Raw genomic sequence first — 23,669 nt, 5'->3', positions numbered from 1 at the left:
AGTACTGGGAATCGAACTCACGACCTTGTGCTTGACAGGCAGGCACTGTGCCACTAAGCTAAATCCCCAGCCCTCTTCCTATATTTTATATACACATATATCTTACTTTTGGTTCTTGGTTTTTTGACATAGGGTCTCACTATGTAGTACAGGCTCACTACATAGACCAGGCCAGAATCAACATGTGATCATCCTGCCTCAGGCTTCCAAGTGCTGGGAATACAGGTGTACACCACCATGTCTGACTTTTGGTCTTGGGGGTGGTTTTCTTGGGTTTTGTTTTTGTTTTTTGAAGCAAGGTCTCACTATGCTGCCCAGGTTGCCTCAAACTTGTAGACTCAGGTAAGCCTTAATAGCTGAGCCTATAGACAAGTGCCACTGTGTCAGCCTAATCTATACATTTTGAATTCTATCTGTACTTTATCTATATACTTTGAAGCCATAATATTGGAGACATATAAAATAGAATTATAGCTTCTTGCTTAATTATTGCTTTTATAATTTTTCTGACTTTCTAATTTTAATTTTTGCCTTACAATTAGTTCTCCCTACTATTAACCTGCTATACCAGCTTTTTTCTGTGCGGAGGTGTAAAAGGAGTTGAACTCAGAACCTCACACTTCCCAAGCAGGTGCTGCACCACTGAGCTAAACCCAGCCCCTTATACTAGCTTTTTTTAAAGTAAAGTTTTTAATACCTTTACTTCCAATCTCTCTGATTCTTTGTTTCAGAAATGTCTCTTACAAACTGAATAGTTTATTTTCTACTCGACCTGACAATATTCATTATTTATATTATATACTTAATATAATTATTATATTATTATATACAAAAAACTACTCCAAAACTTAGTGATGTTAGACAACAATAATTTTATTATTCTCATGATTCTGTGGGCCAGAAATTGTGGCAGAGCACAGCAGAGACAGCTTGCATCTGGTCCACATGGCATGGAACTGTAAGTGGGTGACTTGAATGGAAAAAAGATAGCTGGGATGTCTTAAGAGGGATGACATGTCTAGGACCTTTGCATTTCTATAGGAGTTGTCTGCTCGGGCTATGGCCAGAAATTCAACATGGCTCCTTATTCACTCAAATAACTAACAGTTAATTGGTGCTGGATGTCTGCTATGATTCACTGTGCTATCAACAAGTGCCTACATGTGGCCATCTGGCATGGGCTCGGTACTGCTTGGTGGCCAGATTCTGATAGTGACTACTCCAAGATAGAATTCTAAGAATCAGAGGCAGAAGCTACAAGGTTTCTTATGACCTAGCCTCAGAAGCCCCCAAAAGTCACATTTCTAATTAAACAAATCACTAAAGCCAGCCCAAATTCAAGAGGAGGAGAGAGACAGATTCTACCCTGAATGGCAAAAAAAGATGAAAATGATGGCGGCCACTTTGGAGTCAAACTACCACAGACCACCCACTAGCCCCAACAAGTCTCTCCCACATGCAAAATACACTCACCCTCTCCTAAGACCTTCAAAATTCTCATCTCATTATGGTATCAGCTTCATGTCCAGAATCTTGATATCTAAATCAGGTCCCGGTGTGGTTGAGGCTCCTCAGATGCAGTTCCTCAGGTACAGTTACTGGAGTATAGTTCCTCTTGATCTGAATTAAAGAGATAAATTATCTGCTCCCACACACCCAACACAAACACACAACACTAAGACTGACTCAGAATAACCACAAAAGACACTCCCACTCAAAAAGCGAGGAGAGTGGGAAAAAATAGAAGATACATAGCAGTTACTGGCCCATTCCATTCTCAAATTTGGTTTTCTTTGTTTTTGGTGGGGTGGTTTTTTTTTTTTTTTTGGTACCGGGAATCAAACTCAGCACCTTGCACTTGCCAGGGAGGCACTTATGCAGCTGAGCTATATCCCCAGCTCCATTCTCAAATTTGACCAGACACATCACCACTTCCTCCATTAGAGCTAAGTCCTACTCCTGGAGAGCGACTCTCCACACCTCTTGGCTCAACTCTCTGAGTTATCTTTCCTTTTACATAAGAGATGATTAATGTACAAGTTCTTAAAAGCCTTGTACAGTTCCAATGAATCTTATCGGGGGAGAAAACTGCAATATACAAAAACTATACCCACTTTATCTCTGAAATCTTGCGTAGGGATGCTATAGGAAAATACCCTTAACATCCCTAGAATCTCTCCTGCTTCACAGAATTTGTTGAGAAGTACCTGTTAAGAGATACTTAGACATTCTTTTATCTAACTGAAAAGTTCTATGAGATCTTTCTGAAATCTTAGCAAAGGGATTTACAGTTATACTTTTGAGATCTTGGGGTCATTTGTTATTCACAGCATCTTGAATTTTATCTTTTCTCTGAAATCATTTCTCTGAAAGTCATTGGGCATCTGAAAGATTCGGGGATTAGACAAAGTTTTTTAACACAATCGATGCTGGGTTAGAAATATTTCCTCTTGGCTGGGGATTTAGCTCAGCGGCACAGCCCCTGCCTGGCAAGCGCAAGGTCGTGAGTTCGATTCCCGGTACAGGAAAAAAACCAAAACAACAAAAAAAAAGAAATATTTCCTCTTAATAGTTCATTTAATAGTTCATTTTTTGAATGAATAGCTCATTCATTTCCTCTTAATAGTTCATTTAATAGTTCATTTTTTGGCTCACTTATCTATTTGTACCTTATCATAGCCACAGAAGGAAGCACTTTCAACATTCTGCCTAAAATTTCCTTAGATCTAATTCATTAATTTTCTATCTTCCATGTTACCATAAGTAACAGTACCAATAAATCATGTACCATTGTATGATTAAGGTTCCCTCTTTTCCCAGCCTTCAATAACAATTCTTGCTGGGCGTTAGTGGTGACGCCTGTAATCCCAGCACTCGAGAGGCTGAGGCAAGAGGACTGTTGTGAGTTTGAGGCCAGCCTGAACTACATAGTGAGACCCTGTCTCAAAAAGACAAAAACTTAAATTAAATTTTAAAAAATAATAACAGGGCCGGGGATATAGCTCAGTGGCACAAGCGCCTGCCTGGTAAACACAAGGTCCTGAGTTCAAGTAGCAAAGCAAAACAAAACAAAACAAAACAAAAACCTAATTCTTTCACTGTGTTTCAATCTGTCACCAAATCCCAAAGTCAACAAATTTTAGATTATGGCAAATTCATCTCCAGGTATCAGGTTCTGCCTCAGTTATCTATTACTACAAACAAAACATCAAAGCTTAGTGGCATAAAACTACAATCAATTGATTATGTTCAAAATTCTAAAGGTCAGGAATTATGTTAAAAATTCTAAGGGTGAGAAGACACAGAGAGAAAGCTTGTGTCTGCTCTATGACATCTTGGGCCTTGGGTAGGGGTGGCTCTAATAGGTGAAGAAGGATAGACTAGGGCCATGTGCCTGGTGCCTGGATTTTCTTCCTATGATATCTGCTGCAACTAGAATGTCCAAGATGACTCTTTCACTCACTTAAATGCCTGGGACCTGATCTGGCTGCTGGTTTGGAGTTCAGCTGAGCTGCCATCTGTTTTTGGCATCACACAGCATGGTAGCTAGGTTCAGCTGAGTGTTCCAAAAGACAATGTTCAAAGCAGCTGAGATGGAAGCTACAAAACTTCTCATGACAGTCTTGAAAGTCTTTGTCACTTCTGTCACATTTTACTGATCAAGTACTAAAGCCAGCCCAGATTCAACACAAATGGAGGAATACACTTCACCTCTAGACAAAGGAGAAGGGATGGGGGTAGGATGGTGCATATATAAAGGAAAGGAAACAGTGTCCAGCCATCTTGGAAACATGCTACAATAGACTTGTTTCTTGGGGAAAAGGAGTACTGGGGATTGAACCCACAGCCTTCACACTGAGCTACATCTCTAGCCCTCTTTCTTATTTTTATTTTTGAGACAATCTGTCTTTTCACTGGTATGTTTAATTTATTTACATTCATGTGATTTCTGATGCATTTGGATTTATTTTTACCATCCTTTGTTGTGCTTTCTATTTATCCTATCTTTACCATAACACTTATCACATTTCTTTCCTACTTTTTATTAGATTGAGCAAATATACAAGTCATAAATTCAATGTATAATCATGAAGTGAAACAATCATATAACTATCACCTGGGTCAAAAATGTAATATTACAATTGTGGGTAACAGGAAGTTCTGTCTTTTCTAGCAAACAGGAGTAACTCCATTTTGTACTCTACCCCATCCTAGATAGCTCTTCCTGAACACACTAAGTTACAAAAAATGCCCACTCAGTTCTAATCAGCTACAAGCCAAAGATAGTTACAAACCAAAGACAGCTTATCACAGCCCAAGGATTTTCTGTTCTCTACATCCCCCTCCACTCTGTCCTCCCTTCCCCTCAGCAACCCCTCAGATTTCCCTTGCGCAGTCTGTGTTTGCCAATCTGGATAGATTGTGAACCTCCAAACCAGCCAGTGGGAAAGAGGTCAGCTGCTCATCCAGCATCAGGGATAAAAGGGGCAGCTCTCCTTTGTCCTGTGTGCCTGCTCCCTCATTGCTGGCACGGGCTTGTGCCCTTCTGCAAAAGTAAAAGCCTTGTCCAGATTCCTTGATGTCTGAATGCTTTATTATCCACACTGACAAATTGAGCCTGGGGGCTCAATTCCAACACCAGTATCCTATTAGCCTCTTTCAACCCTCGTTCCTACTCACTATCTCATCCCTTTTCCTGAGATTACTATTGTGACTCCTAACATTGTATGTTAGGGCTTTTAGCTTTTTATAAATAAAAATCACATAGTATCATGATCTGTCTGGCTTCCTTTCTTCAACATTATCTTTACTTAGCCATAATCTTGGGCACAGCAACAAATTGTTCATTTCCACTGCTTAACAATATTACACTGTATCATGTACCATAATTTATCCATTCTACCACTGATGTTGTCCACTGAGTTATAAATTTCAGTAACTGTATTTTATTTTATTTTATTTTAGTTAGTTAGTTTTTTTGGTACCAGAAATCGAACTCACGACCTCATGCTTGCCAGGCAGGCACCGTTCTGCTGAGCTATATTTCCCATCCCCGAGTAACTGTATTTTAAAAGGTCTATTACAAAACAACAAGGGGCCACGGGATGTAGCTCAGCAGCACAAGTGCCTGCCTGGCAAGCGCAAGGTACTAAGTTCAATTCCCGGTACCAAAAAAATACAAAACAAAACAACAAACAACACTTTTAGCTATGCAGCCTATAATGAAGATATTCCTATAAATAAGTTTAGCATTTGCTTTAGCTTTATATGTTATATCACATATAAAGTAAAACTATAAAGCCCTAACATACAATGTTAGGAGTCACAATAGTAATCTCAGGAAAAGGGATGAGATAGTGAGTAGGAACGAGGGTTGAAAGAGGCTAATAGGATACTGGTGTTGGAATTGAGCCCCCAGGCTCAATTTGTCAGTGTGGATAATAAAGCATTCAGACATCAAGGAATCTGGACAAGGCTTTTACTTTTGCAGAAGGGCACAAGTACTTTTATATCACAAGTACTTTATATGTTAATTTCTGATTCACAAGTACTTTATATGTTAATTTCTGGGCTTTAGGTTTCTGGAACCCAAAGAAAGAAAAAAGAGAGATTCTAAACCAAATTTATACAAGGACACACACAGGTAATAAATTCTTGATAGAAAAATAAAATTCTAATGAGAAAATTTTCCCATTCAAAGCCTCTAAAAAGTGGGTAAACTTTTTGACATCTCTCTATGGCACTAGGCAGATGTATCCTAGATCATTTTTTCAATGATGTGGTACCCTTTTAAGGAATTTAGCTTTAGAGGTGGTGAGCAGAAAAGTCTATTCCCCTGTGCCTTTTTTGTTTTGGGGGGTTTTTTGGTACCAGAAATCGAATTCATGACGTCACACTTGCCAGGCAGGCGCTTATGCCACTGAGCTATATCCCCCTCCTCTGTGTCTTTTGAAATTGAAATATTAGCAGCCCAGAACTTTAGCTTATGAGTTTGGTTTTCACTTCCCTTTTTGGTCTTTGATTTCCTCTTCATATTTTGCTTCTAAAGATTTTTCTTGCTTTTTCACAAGCTCAGCTATAGAATTTTCAATAATATTTATTATATATTTAACTGTCATTTGCCTAGGGATTCTGAGTATCTTTCTTTTGCTAAAGGAAGAGAAACTTAAAGACAATGAAATGCACATTTTTCTGTCTTTTATCATGGACTGAACAGAGCACCCATTAAGCCCAAGTTATTATTTGCACTAAGAAGATTCTAACTAGAAGAATATAAACTACTTTACCATCAGGTCTGAGTATTTTGTATTCTGGAAACTAATGGAAAAACTGTATATACCAAAGCATTTCTAAACACAGCTGACATTTCATGAGAAAGGTGGAATTCCTTAATTAGGGTGATCTAGATTCTGTAAAGAGGAAAGGTCTCAAGGAATTGAGCAATGAAGTATTACAATATATCTATCTAAGTCTCTTAATGGACTTACTTTTCTTTTCAGCAAACTTCTGACCTCTTTCCTACCAAAATGTATAATTAAATAAATCTACAAGAATAAAAAGGGCTTAAGTCAAGGACTTATCATCAACAGTGTAAAATACTCAGCTAAAAAGTCAGTAGGCAAGACAAAAATGAAAAGAAAGCCAGGCATGGTGGTGCATGCCTGTAATCCCAGCAATTGGGAGGCTGAGGCAGGAAGATCATTACAAATTCAAGACCAGCCTGGGTCACAAAGTAAGCTCAAGGTGGGCCTGAACTGCATAGTGAGACCCTGTCTCAAAAAAAAGAAAAAAAAAATGAAAAGAAGAAATGATAAAGGAATTTTAGATATTGAGACAATGTCAACAACAATATCTTTTAATGATCATAAAAAATGTATGTAATACTACAAATTATTTATTTGATTTATACTATATATGTATTAAAGTGACAGGTTACAACTATAAATTACAAATCAAGCAAATGTATCAGGTAGAGTTATAGATATTGTAAACTTAAAAAATATGAAATCCAAAGAAAAAAATCATTTAAAAAAAGTGACTTTAAAAGTAATTTATATAAAATGTTCTGAATAGGCAAAGCTTGCAAGAAAATAGATGAGTGTTTGCCTGGGGAATGACTACTATAAAATTTCTTTTTAGAATGATGAAAATGTTCTAAAATTAGCTTATCATGATACTCTGTAAATATACAAAAACAAAACAAAAAAATCCCACTCACTGAATTGTATGTTTTAAGTGGCTGATTATAGTATGAAATTGTATCTCAATGAAGCTATTTTTTTGTTTGTTTTTTGTTTTTCGTTTTTCTTCCGGTACCAGGAATTGAACTCACGACCTTGCACTTGCCAGGCAGGCACTTTGCCGCTGAGCTAAATCCCCAGCCCCTCAATGAAGCTATTTTTAAAATGAAGTAAAAGAGGTCTATATTTGAGAAGCTAGAACATTCTACTAAAGGAGAAATTCAGCCCACCAGCAGCCTTCAGATCTTGTTTGTTTAAGGTCAGCATTAATACTGTCCCCAAGAAAGCAGCCTTACCCAATCCCCCTAACACTGCTTTCAAAGTTACAGCTTTCATATCTTGATTTTTCCAAAATCAGGTTAGGTTACAATACTCCTTCAAACTGAGCTTCTTTAGGATCTAGCTGATTAAAAACAAGATAATCAAGATAGCATTGGAATTTAAGTCAGCTTATGATTCAAAAAATTCAGATTTGAGCCAGGTGTAGTGGTGTAATCCCAGCACTTGGGAGGCTGAGATAAGAGGACTGCCCTGAATTTGAGACCAGCCTGGGCTACAAAGTGAGTTTAAAATCTGGCTGACCTACATAGCAAGATTCTGCCTCAAAAAAAAAAAAGTCAGATTTGGAAAGTATGAGTTTAAATTAGTAGAACTAAACTGAGTAGGGGCTGGGGATTTAGCTCAGCGGCACAGCGCCTGCCTGGCAAGTGCAAGGTCATGAGTTCGATTCCCAGTACTGGGGGAAAAAAAACCAAAAAACCCGAAAAAACAAAAAACAAAAAAAAAAAGAACTAAACTGGGTATAGTGGGGCACACCTGTAATCATAGCACTCTGGGAGGCTGAGGCAAGAAGATCCCAAGTTCAAATCAGTCTAGCTTGGACATCTTAGTGACTTAATGAGACCCTGTCTCAAAACAATAAATAAAAAAGGGGCTAGAGATATAGCTCAATGCAAAGTCCCTGGGTTCAATAAAGTTAGTCAGTATGCAAATAGTCATAAATAGTCAGTATGCAAATAAATAAATAGAGATAAGAATAAAAACAAAGTGGATTGAAACAACAAGTTTGTCTAAAAATCCTTCAAAAGAAAAATTTCATTTTCATTTCTCTCTTAAAACAGATCCTTTGAGCCAGATGTGATATACCTTAGAAGTGTGTACTCATCTCAGATGCCCATTTTTGGATTGGGTCTTTGAATTTTGGGGGCCTGATTTTTTTTAATTCTCTATATGTTCTAGATAGAAGTCCTTTGTCTGAGGGGCAGTTGGCTAAAATTGTTTCCCAATTCCTGGGTTTTCTTTTTACTCTGTTGGTGATTTCTTTTGATGTGCAAATCTTTTCAATAAGAGGAGATACCAGTTGTTGATTCTCTGAAGTATTTCCCATGCAGTTTCGTTTTTTGTTCATGAACTCTCTGCCCACCTCTATGTCTCCAAGATTTCTACCTACTTTTTCTTCCAGGATTTAGTGTTTGTGTTTTAATATTTAGATCTCTGATCCATTTCGATCGGACCCACATGCATAGACATCATGTTGTCTCCCTAGTGTAAGAACATGAAAGAGAAAGGGGAACCCAAAACATACAACAGATGTTGGGAAAGGGAAAGAAATTGCTCAAAAAAAGAAACAACTAGGATGAGGGAAAGGAGAAAAAGAAAGAAAGAAGTAAGAGAAAATATATATATGTATACAGAAGGATAGCTGGGATAACTGTACTGCTGATGTCTAATGATTTATTGAAAGGAACAGTTAATGCTGTATTTTTTTGACCAATGTTTCATGCTTACATCTGGTAATCTGAACTACTAATTTGAAGACAACAATACACAATATAATGACCATTATTGAATTCCTATCATCTCGTTTGGTGAAACTCTGTATCGTTTATAATTTTTTTGTTTTTATTTTTTATTCTCTTTAATGGTTTAATTAATCTTGCATTCTTACATCTGGTAATCTGACCAACTTCGATGAAGATAAAAATATGTAATAACAACCACTGTTAAAAAAAAAAAGCTGTTAATCCCTATCATCTTGTTCTGAAACCCTGTATCATTCTCACTGTTTTTGCTATGTTTTGTTTTTGTCTATGTTGTTGGTCTTTTGCTATTGTTCTTTTTCTTAAGTTCTCTTTAAAATAAAAAAAGTTCAAAAGAGTTCAATCTTGAGCATAAATGGGTTAAGTGAATTCAATACATACACATATCTCTCATTCTTTACCTTTAATTGAAGTTTTCTGTTCATATTATTTTATAAGCTTTTTTCATTTAAAACAATGATAATTTTCTCTTCTCATGAATTATACTGCTCACTATAATTTCTACAACAGCTGTACAGGGCTTTCTACAGATGTATCATAATTTACTAGTCTTCTCAGCATAAATAATATATTCACGCTATATTAGTAGACAAAAGTTTCTCTGACATTTTTATCAGGCCTATCTTTTAAAACCTAAAATTTAAAATTCACTATGGTTGTTCATATGAAATTACCTAATCATTTTTTCATTTCTTTTACAGTATTTATGGTATTTAGTGTACTCTAACTTTAAAAAGTTAGACATGATTTATTCTGCTGTTATAACCTCTGAATGTACTATTATGATATTCAGCTTTGTATTGGCCCCCATCCTCGCCCCCACTATCCAGCTGAAAATCATTACTAAATTAGATATTCAGTGATGTGAGTGGTTTCTCAAGATGAGATAACCCTGATGAAACGTTGTATTTACTGTGCTATCTGGACCTCAGTGAGAGGACACTCTAGTCCAGGGCCCTTCCAAGGCGTGACTCTTGAGCATTTCCTTTGATTCTGTGAGCTGTCTCTATTAGCCTTATAATATCGTTCCCTACCCTTCTCCTTTTTTGCTTATGTCAATTTGCTCAGGCAACCAAGGAAATCAAACTGATAACGGCTGGAACACTTTGTAATAGTTCAATAGTCATTTGTTTGTTGAGTAAAACAGTGAATACCTGGACTGAAAGGCAACGCATGGCAGTGAAAGGGAACGGATACAGAGGGAGAAACAGGGATATACCGAATTGGGAAGACACTGACTGTACCTACAGTAAGCCACTGTCCCGATACAATCATCCCTATTTGGACAACTTCTCACTGCCACTCTCATCCTTCCAGTTGTTCTAGTCAAAGACTGAGAATTCAAAACTCTCCTGTTTCTTTCAAGCACTCAGAATATATTAACATAACTTTCTTGCTCTCTTCAAAATATATGCAGAATCCAACCACTTCTCCCATCTTCGCGGCTCTCACCTGATCCAAACTACCACCATCTCTTATCTGCTTATTGCAACAAGCTCCTACCTAACCTCCTCACTACCACTCTTGGCTTCTCAATCCTGCAGCCAGAGTGATCTTTTTAAAACTTCAGTCAGATCATGCTGTTCTCTGCTCAAAATCTTTTTTTTTTTTGGTTTTTCTCCGGTACCGGGAATCGAACTCACGACCTTGCGCTTGCCAGGCAGGCGCTTTTGCCGCTGAGCTAAATCCCCAGCCCCCTCTGCTCAAAATCTTTCAGTGATTTCCTATCTCATTTAAAGTCAAAAATCCTTTTTAGGGCCATACAAGAAATCATACTACCTGATGGCTTCACCTCTACAAATCTCTCCCTAACTCCTTCACTCCTGCCTAACCTGCCTCCTTACTAGTTCTAAAAATGCCTGGTATTCTCTCCCATACAATTCAGGTGTCTGGAAGTGACTGAATTGTGCAGGTTTATAGCTCACTTGCTGTTAGGAGGTAGGGTCTAGTGGGAAAAAGTGGGTCAGCGTACTCCAGAAGGGTACACTGTGTCTCCCTTCCTGGCTCCACCCTTGGCTCTCTGTTCTCTGGCTGCCATGAAATGGGCAGCTTTTCCTCCTCTATGCCCCTCTGCCATGCTGTGCTGCATTGGAGCCAGCCAACTACAGCCTGAAAACAGGAGCCAAAATAAACTTCCTGTCTTTTAAGCTGTGTCAGGGATTCTGTCCCTGCGATGAGGAAAGTAAGACACCCTACCACCTACCAAGTTCCTCTCTGGTTTAGTCATCCTAAATCCCACCTACACCTGAAATTACACAATGCTAAAGTAGAAGCTTTTGGATGGGGCTTCAGGGTAAGTCCTTTATGTCTTTTGGTCTTTCTTCTTCCTGCTGTAAATAATGGAAAAATACTGCAGGTCATCTTGTCTGTTTATTTTATGTATGCTTGTTGGCTGGTTGGTTGGTTGGTTGGTTTGAGACAGGGTCTTGTCTCGCTATGTAGCCCAACTCACTATGTAGAGCAACGCTCCTGCTTCAGCCTCTCGAGTGCTGGATATGCAGGTGTGTGCCACCACACCCTGCTCCACCAGTCGTTTTGAACCATTAAAGTGTCTCTCAGGATGGAAACAGCCATGGCAGGAAGCTGGGCCTCTCATCTTTGTGAAACCACTAAACCAATCTTACCACGTTTACCTCTAAATTTCTTTATAAATATAATACAGTATATATATTCTGAAGGTTACAATTGGGAATTAATAAATCATGAAGATAAATTACTCCAATTAGAATGTAATACATATCATAAATACTATAAACTTTGTGAAACAAAGATGATTTTACATGAATAATAAAGGCACATTTTAGGAAAAAATAAAGCTATATATATATATATATATACATACATACATCGTCACCAGGGGTTACTGTAATATGCAGCTGGATGGTTTTTCAGTGCATATTTCCCAGGCTTCTTTTAACTGCACTCTTTATATCTTTTGAGCTCCACACCAACTGATCTCCTTTGCTTGAGTTATAGCATTTACATGTTCCACAGATACCTCATCACACTCTAAAAATTAAAGATATCTCCTACCACCACTTTTTGTTACCATCTATGTTAGTCAACTGGCACCACCAACTACTTTAATGTTGGAAAAGAGGGCACAACCATCTTTCTTCTTTTTCAACTCTTCTCCCCACAATCAGCAGAATCAGACCCAACACCTGGAGTAACTCTAAAAGAATTCATCTGCACCTTTCCATTTCCACTGCTGGGGCCCTCGGTTGTACTTCCCTGTCTGAGACCAATAACTAAGCACTCTTTCTGTATAAGGTACTATTCTTCCTGCTTCTATTCTGATGCATTCTCCATATTCCACCTAAAGTCATCCTTCTGAAATATAAATATGACCACAGCACTCTCCTATTACACACAGACACAAAGCAAAGTTTCAGAAATCAGGGAAGCCACAGGGAGTGAGAAAATGAAAGTTGCCTGGATATTTTCTGGCCCCTCATTTCTCTGCACACTACTAGCTTTATAACCTTAAGCTATGTCAATTTACGGGAACTTGTACGCCAACAACTCCAGGGTAATTCCAGAAAGTAAAGAAATACAATCTGGTGAATGTAAATATATGCAGCATGATTATCTAAATTGTACCAATAAACTTAATTTTAAAAATGTACCTTTGTTATTGTAAACCATTGAAATTTGGGTATCGTTTGTTACCGTATAACCTAGCCTAAACTGATTTTTATAGCACATCATAAGCATGGACTATGGCTTGGTTTCCATCGTATTCCCCACTTAAAACCCTTCAGTAGCCAGGTATGGAGGTGTATGCCTGTAATCCTAGCACTTTGGGAGGCTGAAGCAGAAGAATCCTAAATTCAAGCCCAGTCTGGGCAATTCAGTGAGACCCCACCTCAAAAAATAAAAAAGACTGGGGATGTAACTCAGTGTAAAGGCCTTGGGTTCAATTCCCAGTATTATAAAACAAACCAACCAAAAATTCTCATACCTCCTGCAGCCCAAATTCTTTTTGTTTCCTCTTTCTTTCTTTCTTTCTTTCTTTTTTTTTGTGCCAAGCATTGAACTCAGGACTTTGCACTTGCCAGGCAGGTGCTGTGCTGCTGAGCTACCCTGGCCCTTGCAGCCCAAACTCCACCATACTATAAGGCCCTTTTTGACATGGTCCCACTAAACTCTGTTAGCCTTATTTTTTTCACTCCCCTTTCTATTCCATATTCCAACCAAACAGGATTATTTAAAATTTTCTCAGCACAGCATGTTGGACTTTGCCCCACTTATTTCCATTTATTATACACTGTTCTTCATAAAAAAGAATGTTGCTCTTTAAATCTCACCCCAATCCACCTAAATGTCTATTCTTTCTTTAAGAACTCACTTTCAAAAGAGCTTCCTCTGTGGGAGCTCAAATAAACCTGCCTATTATTCAAAATTCATTGCTCTTTCCTCATGCTTCCATTTTCAAAATAACCTCTACTGGCCCTTGTCTTGCTATACAATAAATATTTATATAAATATACATCTACCCAAGTATATTGTTACCTCCTTGAAAGCAAAAACCATGTCTTCTCCATCTTTGGAGCACATATATTTAACATTGGAGCACAAATATCTAACATTTTCAATAAGCTCAATGAGTTAACATACAATCTTTTTTCCAAACAAAAATATAAGAGACAGGCCCTTGTATTGTGATAAAAAGATATTATAAGCATCTGCCAATGTTTATAATATCCGTAATACCAGCTATTTGGGAGGCTGCAGCAGGAGGATGCAACTTTGAGGCCAGGCTGAGCAACCTGTGAGACCTTGCCTCAAAAGATTAAAAAGAGTTCAGAATATAACTCAGTAGGAAGGCCCTGAGTTCAATCCCCAGTATTTGGGGAGTGGGGCGACAAACAAAACTAAACTATTGAGCTATTTTACTCCCATTTTTTAAATCAAGAATATTTTACATACTAGGAAGAGCAGTACACACAGAGTTAAGAGGAAACTAAACACTGAGATAGGAGAAAAGATAGTAAGATCATCCAGTAGCTTACAATGAATTCAAATCTCTGGAACCAAATGAATTACAGCCTAAGACACTGAGATCTCGAAAGTGTTTCATGAAGAATGGAAGAGAAGCTAGAGACCTAGAAACAAGAAAATTCAATTTTAGTTTTCTCAATTTCAAAGGAAAAAGAGACTAGATTCTCGAATACAGATTAAAAATTGGGGGCTGGGGATTTAGCTCAGCAGCAAAGCACTTGCCTGGCAAGCACAAGGTCGTGAGTTCAGTTCTTGGTACTGGAATAAAAGCAGAAAAAACAAAACAAAACAAAACAAAAAAAAAAAGATTAAAAATTTAACAGGGATATCGCAGGAAAAATTCTACATTAGCCTACTGTGGGCAGGGAAGGGGTATAGAGAACAACAGAAGAATGGATTCACCAAGAAAAAAAGTCATGCTAACATAATTTTACTTTTGACAAAAATATTGGACTGAGAGAAAGAAAATAGAGCAGGTCAAGTAGATATTGCTGAAGTCAAGATTAAAGTTTCTTCATCCCAAATGCCCATCAGCGGAAGAACAGATAATAAAGATTTTTTTTAATACAGTGGAGTACTACTCTGCCATAAATTTGAGACTTCTGTAGGTAAATGGATGCACCTTGAGACCATACTCTTAAGTCAAATAAATTGAACACACATATGTAAACATTGTATTGTGTCTCTAATGTGAGAAACCAAAGTATAATAACCAAAGGACCAAAATGTATAACAGATATTATGAAATAGGAAATGTTTAAGTGGGAAGGGGAACTAAGGAGTGGGGAGAGGGGAAGGAAGAAAAAAATTTTAAGAACACAAAAAGAAGGAAAAAAATGGGCCAGGGATTTACCTCAGTGACGTAACATCTGACTGGCAAGCATGAGGGCCTGAGTTCCATTCCCAGTACCAAATAAAAAAAGAAAAAAATGGAAACAAAGCTTTTGTAAATAAGGAAGGGAAGGGAGCTCAGGGCGGGCAGAGGAATGGGGAAAAAAGAATGAAGATATACCATGTACAGTTATAAATTCCCTATGATGAGTGTGATCATTATGTACAACTAAAATGTACCAATAAACTTAATTTAAAAAAAGAATAAAGTTTCTTATTCTAGTTAGATGATAGTTTTACAACTGGGTGAACAACCATCCTTAGATTATTAATCAATGGCTTAACAGCAATTGGGATGGAAGTATACATTGGCTGCTACAAGGGCTCTGTATTGGGTTTACTTCAGTAGATGTTTATTAACACCTTTAAATTAAGTGATAACTTTGGTAGTGACATAAGTCTATCTACAAAGATTAGATAATACAATGAAACCATTTTTAAAAATCACAAAAATCTAATCAAATAAATAATGGGCTGAAAATACAAAATAAGTCATCTGTCTAAAACAGTTTATGACAAATCAATTTTAACATCTGTTGATAACAATAAGATTTTGGTCAACTGTAAGCTCAAGACGAGGCTTCAGGGCGAGGTGTTTTGTTGTGCTTTGTTTTGTTTTGTCTTTTTGAGACAGAGTCTCGCTATGCAGTTCAAGCTGGTCATGAGCTAACTTTGTAGCCCAGGCTGGTCTCGAACTTGTGATGATCCTCCTGCCTCAGCCTCCCAAGTGCTGGGATTACAGGTGTGCGCCACCACAGCTGGCTAAAACTTAGTCCTCTTTCTTTTTTTTGCAGTACTGGGGATCGAACTCCAGACCTTGTGCTTGCCAGGCAGGTGCTTGTGCCTCTGAACTATATCCCCAGCCCTAGGGTGGGGATATAGCTGGGCATGGCGGTACACATCTGTAATCTCAGCACTGGAGAAGCTCAGGCAGGAGGATCACCTTGAGTTTGGGGTCAGCCTGGGCTACACAGTGAGTTCAAGGCCAGCCTGAGCTATACAGTGAGACCCTGTGAAAAAGCTAATACATATCCGCTAATAAAATAACAGTACAAGCCAGGTGCTGAAGCACACCTGTGTAATCTCAGCACTTAGACAAGCTTAGGCAGGAGGAAAGCAAATTCAAGGTCCCATCTGGGCAACTTAGTGAGATCGTGCCTCAAAAAGAGGGGCAGGGTGTTTGGGGATATAACTCACTGGTAGAGAACTCCTGAGTTTGATAAGTACCACAAAAACAAACAGTACAATGATCTGAACAAGGAAGAAAATTGCTACAAGTCAGGCAACATCTTGAGAATTATTATTTGGAACATGTTCTCTTACAAGTGACACTGGCTCCAGGTAATAAGACCTGAGGAGGTGTTATAATGTAACAAGACCGGTAATAACATGTGAATGACTTATATTCAAAGGTAATAATTATGCTCTTATATATTTTATTATTCCCCATGTACACAGTTCCAAGCTTTGTATATACTAAATGCTCAAATATTTGAAATTTAAAATCAACTTGTCTGTTTATAACTAAATCAAGAAAGACAATTATATTACAAGAGTGTGTGTTGTGACCACTCAATAATAGGGTAAGAGCAGGGAAGTTAAAACCAAAGTGAAAAATGTAACAGCTTTCATTGGAGCAAGATAAATGGGATACCTGAGGCATACAAAAGTTTAGACTATCTGTTTTACATCAGATGATTTTCTTGACCATATCACTCCTTATGTTTTAGTTCCTTTTAGACAGAGCTATTGTTTTCACTCGTTATGAAGAGAAAAACTGAGACTGAGGAAAACTATTTACCTAGCACCAACATCCTAACAATAGTTAACCTTCAATAGGAACCTTAAACTTTTCACTCAGGCCCTTTGTTAAAACTTCATTTGGGAGGTAGTGAATAAGTACAATACTTAAATTAACAATTCAGTCTCAATTTAGTAATTATTTTGGTTCCACTTTAATTATTCTCTTCTAGTCATCAATCTCTACCAACCACAAAGAACTAAACTGATGGGGGAGGGTGTTACTGGGGATTGAACCCAGGGCCTTCACGCTGAGCTACAACCCCAGCAGCGTTTCAGAGACTGGCTAAACTGCCCCAGCTGGGCTTGAACTCTCAGTCCCCCTGCTCAGCCTCCTGAGAGCTGGGATTACAGTTTTGAGAGCCCCCTTGACCTACTGAACCTGAATTAAAACCCTAAAACTTAAATAGATTTTTAAAACTTTCTTAAAGCTGAAATACAATAACAAAAAAATTAAGATTTGAGATCAAGGAGTCATTGCTCTTGTGCTGCTTAAAGAGTAGCCTTGGCACTACTGGTTCCAACTAAACCCAATCTTGGCCATCACCATATACGACCTGGCCCTATTCTCCAGAAACCTCAGTGGCTTCCTTTATCTACTAGAGATCTGGTGTAGAACAGCTACGTAAGGGCCAGAAGGCAGTGAGAAAAAGGTAGTGTTGGAAGGAGTACAATGGTGCATGCCAATAATCCCCACATTCGAGAGGCTGAGGTAGGAGGATCAAGACTTCAAGTCTGGCCTGGGCTTTGTAGTGAGACCCTGACTCAAAAAAAAGGCTAAATAAATACAAATAAATTGAAAAACGTTACATTCCAGGATGTAACTCAGTGTAAAGGCCCTAGGTTCAATCCCTGGTACTAAAACAAGCAAACAAAGTAGTGCTGACAAAGTTAAAAAAAAAAAAAAAGAGGTCTTCAATGTGTACAAAGGAGAAGCAAGAGAAGCATGTCAGGTATTTTTCTGTTTCATATACATATTAGAACACAGCATTAATGTCTCAAAAAACTAAAAAAAGATTGGGATAGCACAAGACTCAAAAAATGACTGAAGAGCAACAACACAAGAATTTTAAATAGCAAAATGGTAGTCTGCTCTAGTTGTAAATGTAATAAAGGAATGCCCTAACAAGCACCCACGCTCTCAACTTCCTTCTGGAAAGACTCATTTACATTACAATAGTTGCCAAGGTTACGGTAACTCCAGCACAGCTCCTTTCTCCAGTCGCTAATCTGGAGCCTGGGAGGTACAAGTACAACCAGAAATCTTAATTGAGGCTAACTCAAATCTCAGTCTACTCAAAAGTTCGTGACCTAGAAAAGGATTTTGTTTAGCAACAAAAATTGCTGAAAGGTAAGACCTATTTATCTCCTACACTTCATTCTATCCCAGCTTCCACTGTTATCTCAGGGAAATATCTGAGATTCAGGTGGGGGGGGGTCAGTACTTTTTAAATTTTAGTTTTGCTTTTTGTGGTACTGGGGATTGGATTTAGGGCCTCATGTACACTAGGCAAGTGCTCTACCACTAACTGCATCACCAATCCTTTTTTTTTAAATTCACTTTTCCCCAGTACTGGGGATTGAACCCGCAGCCTTAGCACTGAGATACACCCCAGCCCCATGTCTTCTTTATTTTGAGACAACCTTGCTAAATTCCACAGGCTGAACTTGAACTCACCATCCTCCTGCCTCAGTTTACACAATTACAGCCATGTATCACCACATGCAGCTCCTTTTTATTTTTTTTTTATTTTGAGAAAAATTCTCACTAAGTTGCCCAAGATGGCCTCAAACCTGAGATCACCCTGCCTCATGCTCCCAGATAGTTGGGTTTATCAAACCAGGTGGGAGTGGGTATTTTTACCAGCTTTAAACAGAATTTCTAGCCGGGCGTGGTTGCTCATGCCTGTAATCCCAGCACTCCAGACCAGCCTGGGCTACAAAGTAAGCTCAAGGCCAGCCTGAACTGCATAGGAAGACCTTGTCTCAAAAAGACAATCAATCAATCAACAGAATTTCTTTTAATCACTTTTTGGCCTTCTAGCTACGATCAAGTGTAGTATCTGTTCTTATCAGTTTAAACAGAATTTCTCATAGGAAAAGCAAGATAACATTAATTTCAGATATTCTTTTTTTTTTTTTTTTTGGTACTGGGAATTGAACTTAGGACCTTGTGCTTGCCAGGCAAGCTCTTGTGCTGCTAAACTATATCCCCAGCCCAACGTAAATTTCATAAAGGGTAATGAATCAAAGTAGTGACTGCTTTATTCCAAGTATTTAGTATTCCAAGCTTTAATTTTAAAAAAAAATCATCTGAAAGGATGTTGACAAGCTTCTCATGTAGACTATCAATATTATTTTCTAAAACTGAATATAGTGCTGGTTGTAGAAGTAGTACCTAAATCAGGCCTTATGATGAGGCCGGTATATTAAAAGCAACAACTAAACAAAACATACAGTAACAGAAGAAAATGAAGAAGGAATAAAAGTAAAAAAATAAAAATAAATGAACACAAATTCAGAACCATGAATATATATGTATTCCAATGATAACTGGTTACCAGAAATTCTACTCCTAAGGATAGTAACAAAAGGAGATGGGGAACTAGCCTGCAGAGGTCCTCTTCTCCTCCTCATCCACCAGATGCCACAAAGTTTACCTCTGGGAAGTAAGGAAGTTTCACATAGATGCCTTTTTACTTTATTCTCCTATACTCACTCTCAGCACTCCCACAGGAAGCAACCACTACAATGTATTTAATGTGTTAAAATGTTCTCAACAATATCTAATGTGTTAAAATGTTGCAAACTGTACAGTATATTTTACCCACACCATATTTTTTAATTTACATAAATGCTACTGTGTTACATATTTCACATAAAATCCATCACACTGATCCATCACATTGCCATGTGCACATTCAGTCCATTACTTGCTTGATGGTTCTCTGTGGTATAAATCTGTCATACTGTACTCATCCTTGGGGAAAAGGTATGGAAACAAAACTGTTTTCCACAAGCACAAATAACATTGCACTGAAAAACTCTGCATGGACCCATGTGAGAATTTTTTTCAGATAAATACCCAGGGAAACTACTGCTGGATCATGGGGCACACATAATCTACAGTCTCATTAAGTACCACCCCCCCCAACAGTGCAGTCAGTCCAGTCTATACCTCCAAGAATCAGAAGCTCGCATTACTGAGCAGCCATCACGCCTCAGGCACTGGGCTAGGTGCTCCAGATCCTTTTATCTCATACCTCCTCATCCTCTTCAGTTGGTCTCTGCTTCTTCAGCCACTCACATCAGCTCTCAGGACGTCCACGACGACCTCCTCCCTTATTTTCCCCAGACCACCAATTTCCCTATTCTATTTCAATGATGCCTGTAGCTCCCCAAACACTTACTAACCATGACACTTGCTTACAAAAACAAAATTAACCAGCTAATGTTATTTTTTTAAAGGTTTGATTCTGCTAGATGTGGGGGTGCATCCCAACACTCTGAAAGGCACAGGCAGGAGGATCACACGTCTGAGCCAAGCCTGAGCAACTTAGTGAGACCTGATCTCAAAAAGTAAAAAAATAAGGGCTGGGATGTATCTCAGTATGAAGGCAACTGGTTTAATCCCAGTACCGGAAAAAAAAATAATAATAATAATTAAGGTTTTCCTGTTATACCAAACAGTTTGGTATACATTTCAGAGTCATTCATGTGCTTCTCTGAGGGTTCTACCTTTCACCTTTTTCTACATTTTGGCGGTCCTGGAAAAATAACTTCATTTCTTTAGAACTTTCTTTTTTATACTAAAATAAAGGGAGCTAGACTAGAACCAGTGTTTTCAATCCATCTTCTGGAGCCTGAACAGCTTCCCTGAGATCACTCAAAAAACCATGTCCAGACAAAGGTAGGTATCCATGTTTCTTCAATTACTACAGACAAGAAACATTTTATTACCTATAAATTTTGTTTTCTCCTATAATTCAGTTTCGAGACCTCGTTCTACTTAAGAAAAAAGTTTATTCAGACATTACTAGTTGAATGTGTTAACTGTTACAATACTGCATCTGTCAATGTAAAATTTTTAAATACATATTTTAACTAAAAATTCCATTTGTAAAAATTTATTCTACAAACATCCACATATATGTTCAATACATATATATAAAGATGTTCATTACAGCACTGATTGTAAGGGTAAAGTATTGAAAACAAGCCAAGTGTGGTAACCAAATCTGTAACCCTAGCACTCTAGAAAGGTGAGGCAAAAGAATCCCAGTTCCAGCCCAGTTAAGGAGACTCAGTGAGACCCTGTCTCAAAATATTAAAAAATAAAACAAAAAAGATCAGGGGTATAGCTCAGGGTCAGGGCCTTTGTATAAGGCCCTAGGTTCAATTCCCAATACAGCCAAAGGAAACCATTAATAGTAAACTGCTTTTATAAATCATGGCATAGCTATATAAAGGAATAGTATAGAGACATTAGAAACAACAAAGCAGGTCCAAGATGTGAGGAAAAAAAGCAAGATATACAATAATGTATGTAATAAGCTACATTTTGTATATTCTTAAAAGTATACATTTTTTTTTACACACATGAATGAGCATACGCTATTTTTTTTCTTTCTTTCTTGGTCTGTTTTTTTTTTCTTTTGAGAGAAGGTCTTGCAGGCAGGCCTTAAACTCACTCTGAAGCCTAGGCTAGTCTAGAACTTACAGCAGTCCTCCTGCCTCAGTCTCCTGAGTGGTAGGGATACAGACATGCACCATCATGCCCATATATTTTAATTATTCTTAAAAGTATGCTATTTAACAGGCGATATCTTTATTTTATATTATGTTAAAATAACAACCTTTTGGATTTATTGGGTCAAATATAATATACAGGTATTGTTACAATTAGTTTGTTTCTTTTTGCTTTTCTTAAAATTTATTTTCTGCTTAACTCAAAAATCCTATTACACGGCTGATTTGGTCACTTACTTATACTCACCAAAAGAGGTATTTCAAATTTTCACTACTTTTTCAACCACTGAACCCTTTCCTTCTTCCCAACCTCTGCCTAAAGCCTAACCTGAAAGAGTAGCTATGAAGTTGCCCTAAGTCATTTACAAAGTTTTTCCTCTTTGAAATACAAACTGTGGGTAACAATGTTTCAAATGGGTTTTTTAAAAGAAACCCCTACACTTAATGAACACTGATGGTTTTAAAATTGTACTGTCCCACAAAGAAGTCCAGACAGAAAATGAAGGTATTCAAACTCAGCTAGGCACAAAAGAATGTGCGAGGCAGAAGGACTGCAAGTTCAAATCTCAGGTAGGCAATTTAGCAAGCACTCTGAAAATAAAAAAAAAAAATTTAAAAAAATCGACCTGGGGATGTACTAAACAAAACAAAAACACTTCCAGCTACTTAAACTGGAGTTCTTCCCTATCTTCCCTCTAACTTTCCTCTCCCCGCCCCCCCCCCCGTACCAGGAATCGAACTCACGACCTTGGGCTTGCCAGGCAGGCGCTGTGCCGCTGAGCTAAATCCTCAGACCCTAACTTTCCAATTAAATTTTTCTTCTTTCTTTTTTTTTAAAGTTTTTTTTTTTCTCTGATATAGATTAATTAATTCTTGGGCCCTAGTTTCAACAAAACAAATACAAAATAATTCAATATAAAGCATCTATGTTTTATTTTTATCATCGTTTTTAGAAAATATAGGAATAGCTTCTCTGGAATTAACATATTACACTAAGAAGTCATATACTTTATTTCAAACTATTTCAGTATCAAATAAGATAATAGATTTAACTAAATTAAAAGGTATAAAGAGCTACCCTAGGTAAAATCATATTGCTATAGGATAATGTCATCTTGTCAGTATTTTTCTTCCTTCCATTAATGATTCTTTGTATCCAGTGTTCTCTCATTAGATACTTCTGTCCTCCCTATATCCTTATAACTACCATGATGACCTGTACTTTTAGGATACTTTCCAAAGCTACTTCTTGGACCACCACCCAATACCATTTCCACTCAGAATCCAATTCCAACAATCTATAAGACATCTTTGGATATCCATAACCTCTAAAGATGTTATGCCAATGTTTCAAATACAAGATTAAAAATGAACCAGAGTTCTTATTCTATAATATTTCAACCAAGTGTTCATACTATGTCATATAAGCTTTTGGTTAAATACTACAGAATAAGAATCTAAGTTCACTTTTCTACTTTTTATTTGATCTCACTAAATCATAATATGGAGAAATGATACAACCATAAAGTACTTCTTGTTTCTGTAATTCTGACTTTTTTTAAGATATGGTCTCATTATGTATTTAGGCTGGCCTCGAACTCATGATTCTCCTGCCTCAACCTCCCAAGTGTTGGGATTACAGGTATAATCCACCATGCCCAGTTTAATTCTGACTTTTCACCCCTTTAAAAATTATTGAACATGCATGCTCGCTTCAGCAGCATATAAGTATTGAACACGAAAATCTAAACAACTGTATTTTGAAACACCTGTGTTCTAATCTCTGCTGAAAAAGATTTCTTTTAGGGCTGGGAATACATCTCTGATAAAAAGCCTATCCACCATGCACAAGGCACTAAATTTAATACACAGCACTGCCAAAAAATTTTTTTTCTTTACTACAATCTTATAACTCTGGAATTATTTATTTGTACAGGAAAAGGAACTGAAATGCTACCTTGACAAAATACAGTGTTTGTTTTTTGTGCTTACAGCTGTCTGCTCTGGAACCTTAGACCACCACTAAGTATAGTGTTTAATGGCATTTAACAAACAATAATTGCATTTAATTTTATTCAGCTTTTCCATTAGCAAACTGTAATTGCCTACCACAGTGCTAGTGTAAGAACTAACTATAAATATAAATGCTCTAAGAAGAGTTTTC

The 23,669-nt window shown here is 37.5% G+C and overlaps 1 protein-coding gene and 1 long non-coding RNA gene across 2 annotated transcripts in view; one reads left to right on the top strand and one right to left on the bottom strand.

Moving 5' to 3' along the window:
• The window catches only part of Ahcyl2 (adenosylhomocysteinase-like 2), a gene marked incomplete in the record, with an annotated part of 202,557 nt that overhangs the window by 152,675 nt on the left and 26,213 nt on the right, over nt 1-23,669 (bottom strand).
• Nucleotides 17,680-23,669, top strand: part of LOC106146445 — a 26,192-nt gene continuing 20,202 nt past the window's right edge. The window contains exon 1 of the long non-coding RNA XR_001230878.1: nt 17,680-18,107. This is a non-coding gene — a long non-coding RNA (uncharacterized LOC106146445). The remainder of the gene's footprint in view (nt 18,108-23,669) is intronic.

This window comes from Chinchilla lanigera, unplaced genomic scaffold (assembly GCF_000276665.1).
Source record: "Chinchilla lanigera isolate Chin_1 unplaced genomic scaffold, ChiLan1.0 scaffold00078, whole genome shotgun sequence".
Lineage (NCBI taxonomy): Eukaryota > Metazoa > Chordata > Mammalia > Rodentia > Chinchillidae > Chinchilla > Chinchilla lanigera.
The sequence above is the reverse complement of the archived record's forward strand: the minus strand, read 5'-3'. Positions and strand labels throughout refer to the sequence as shown.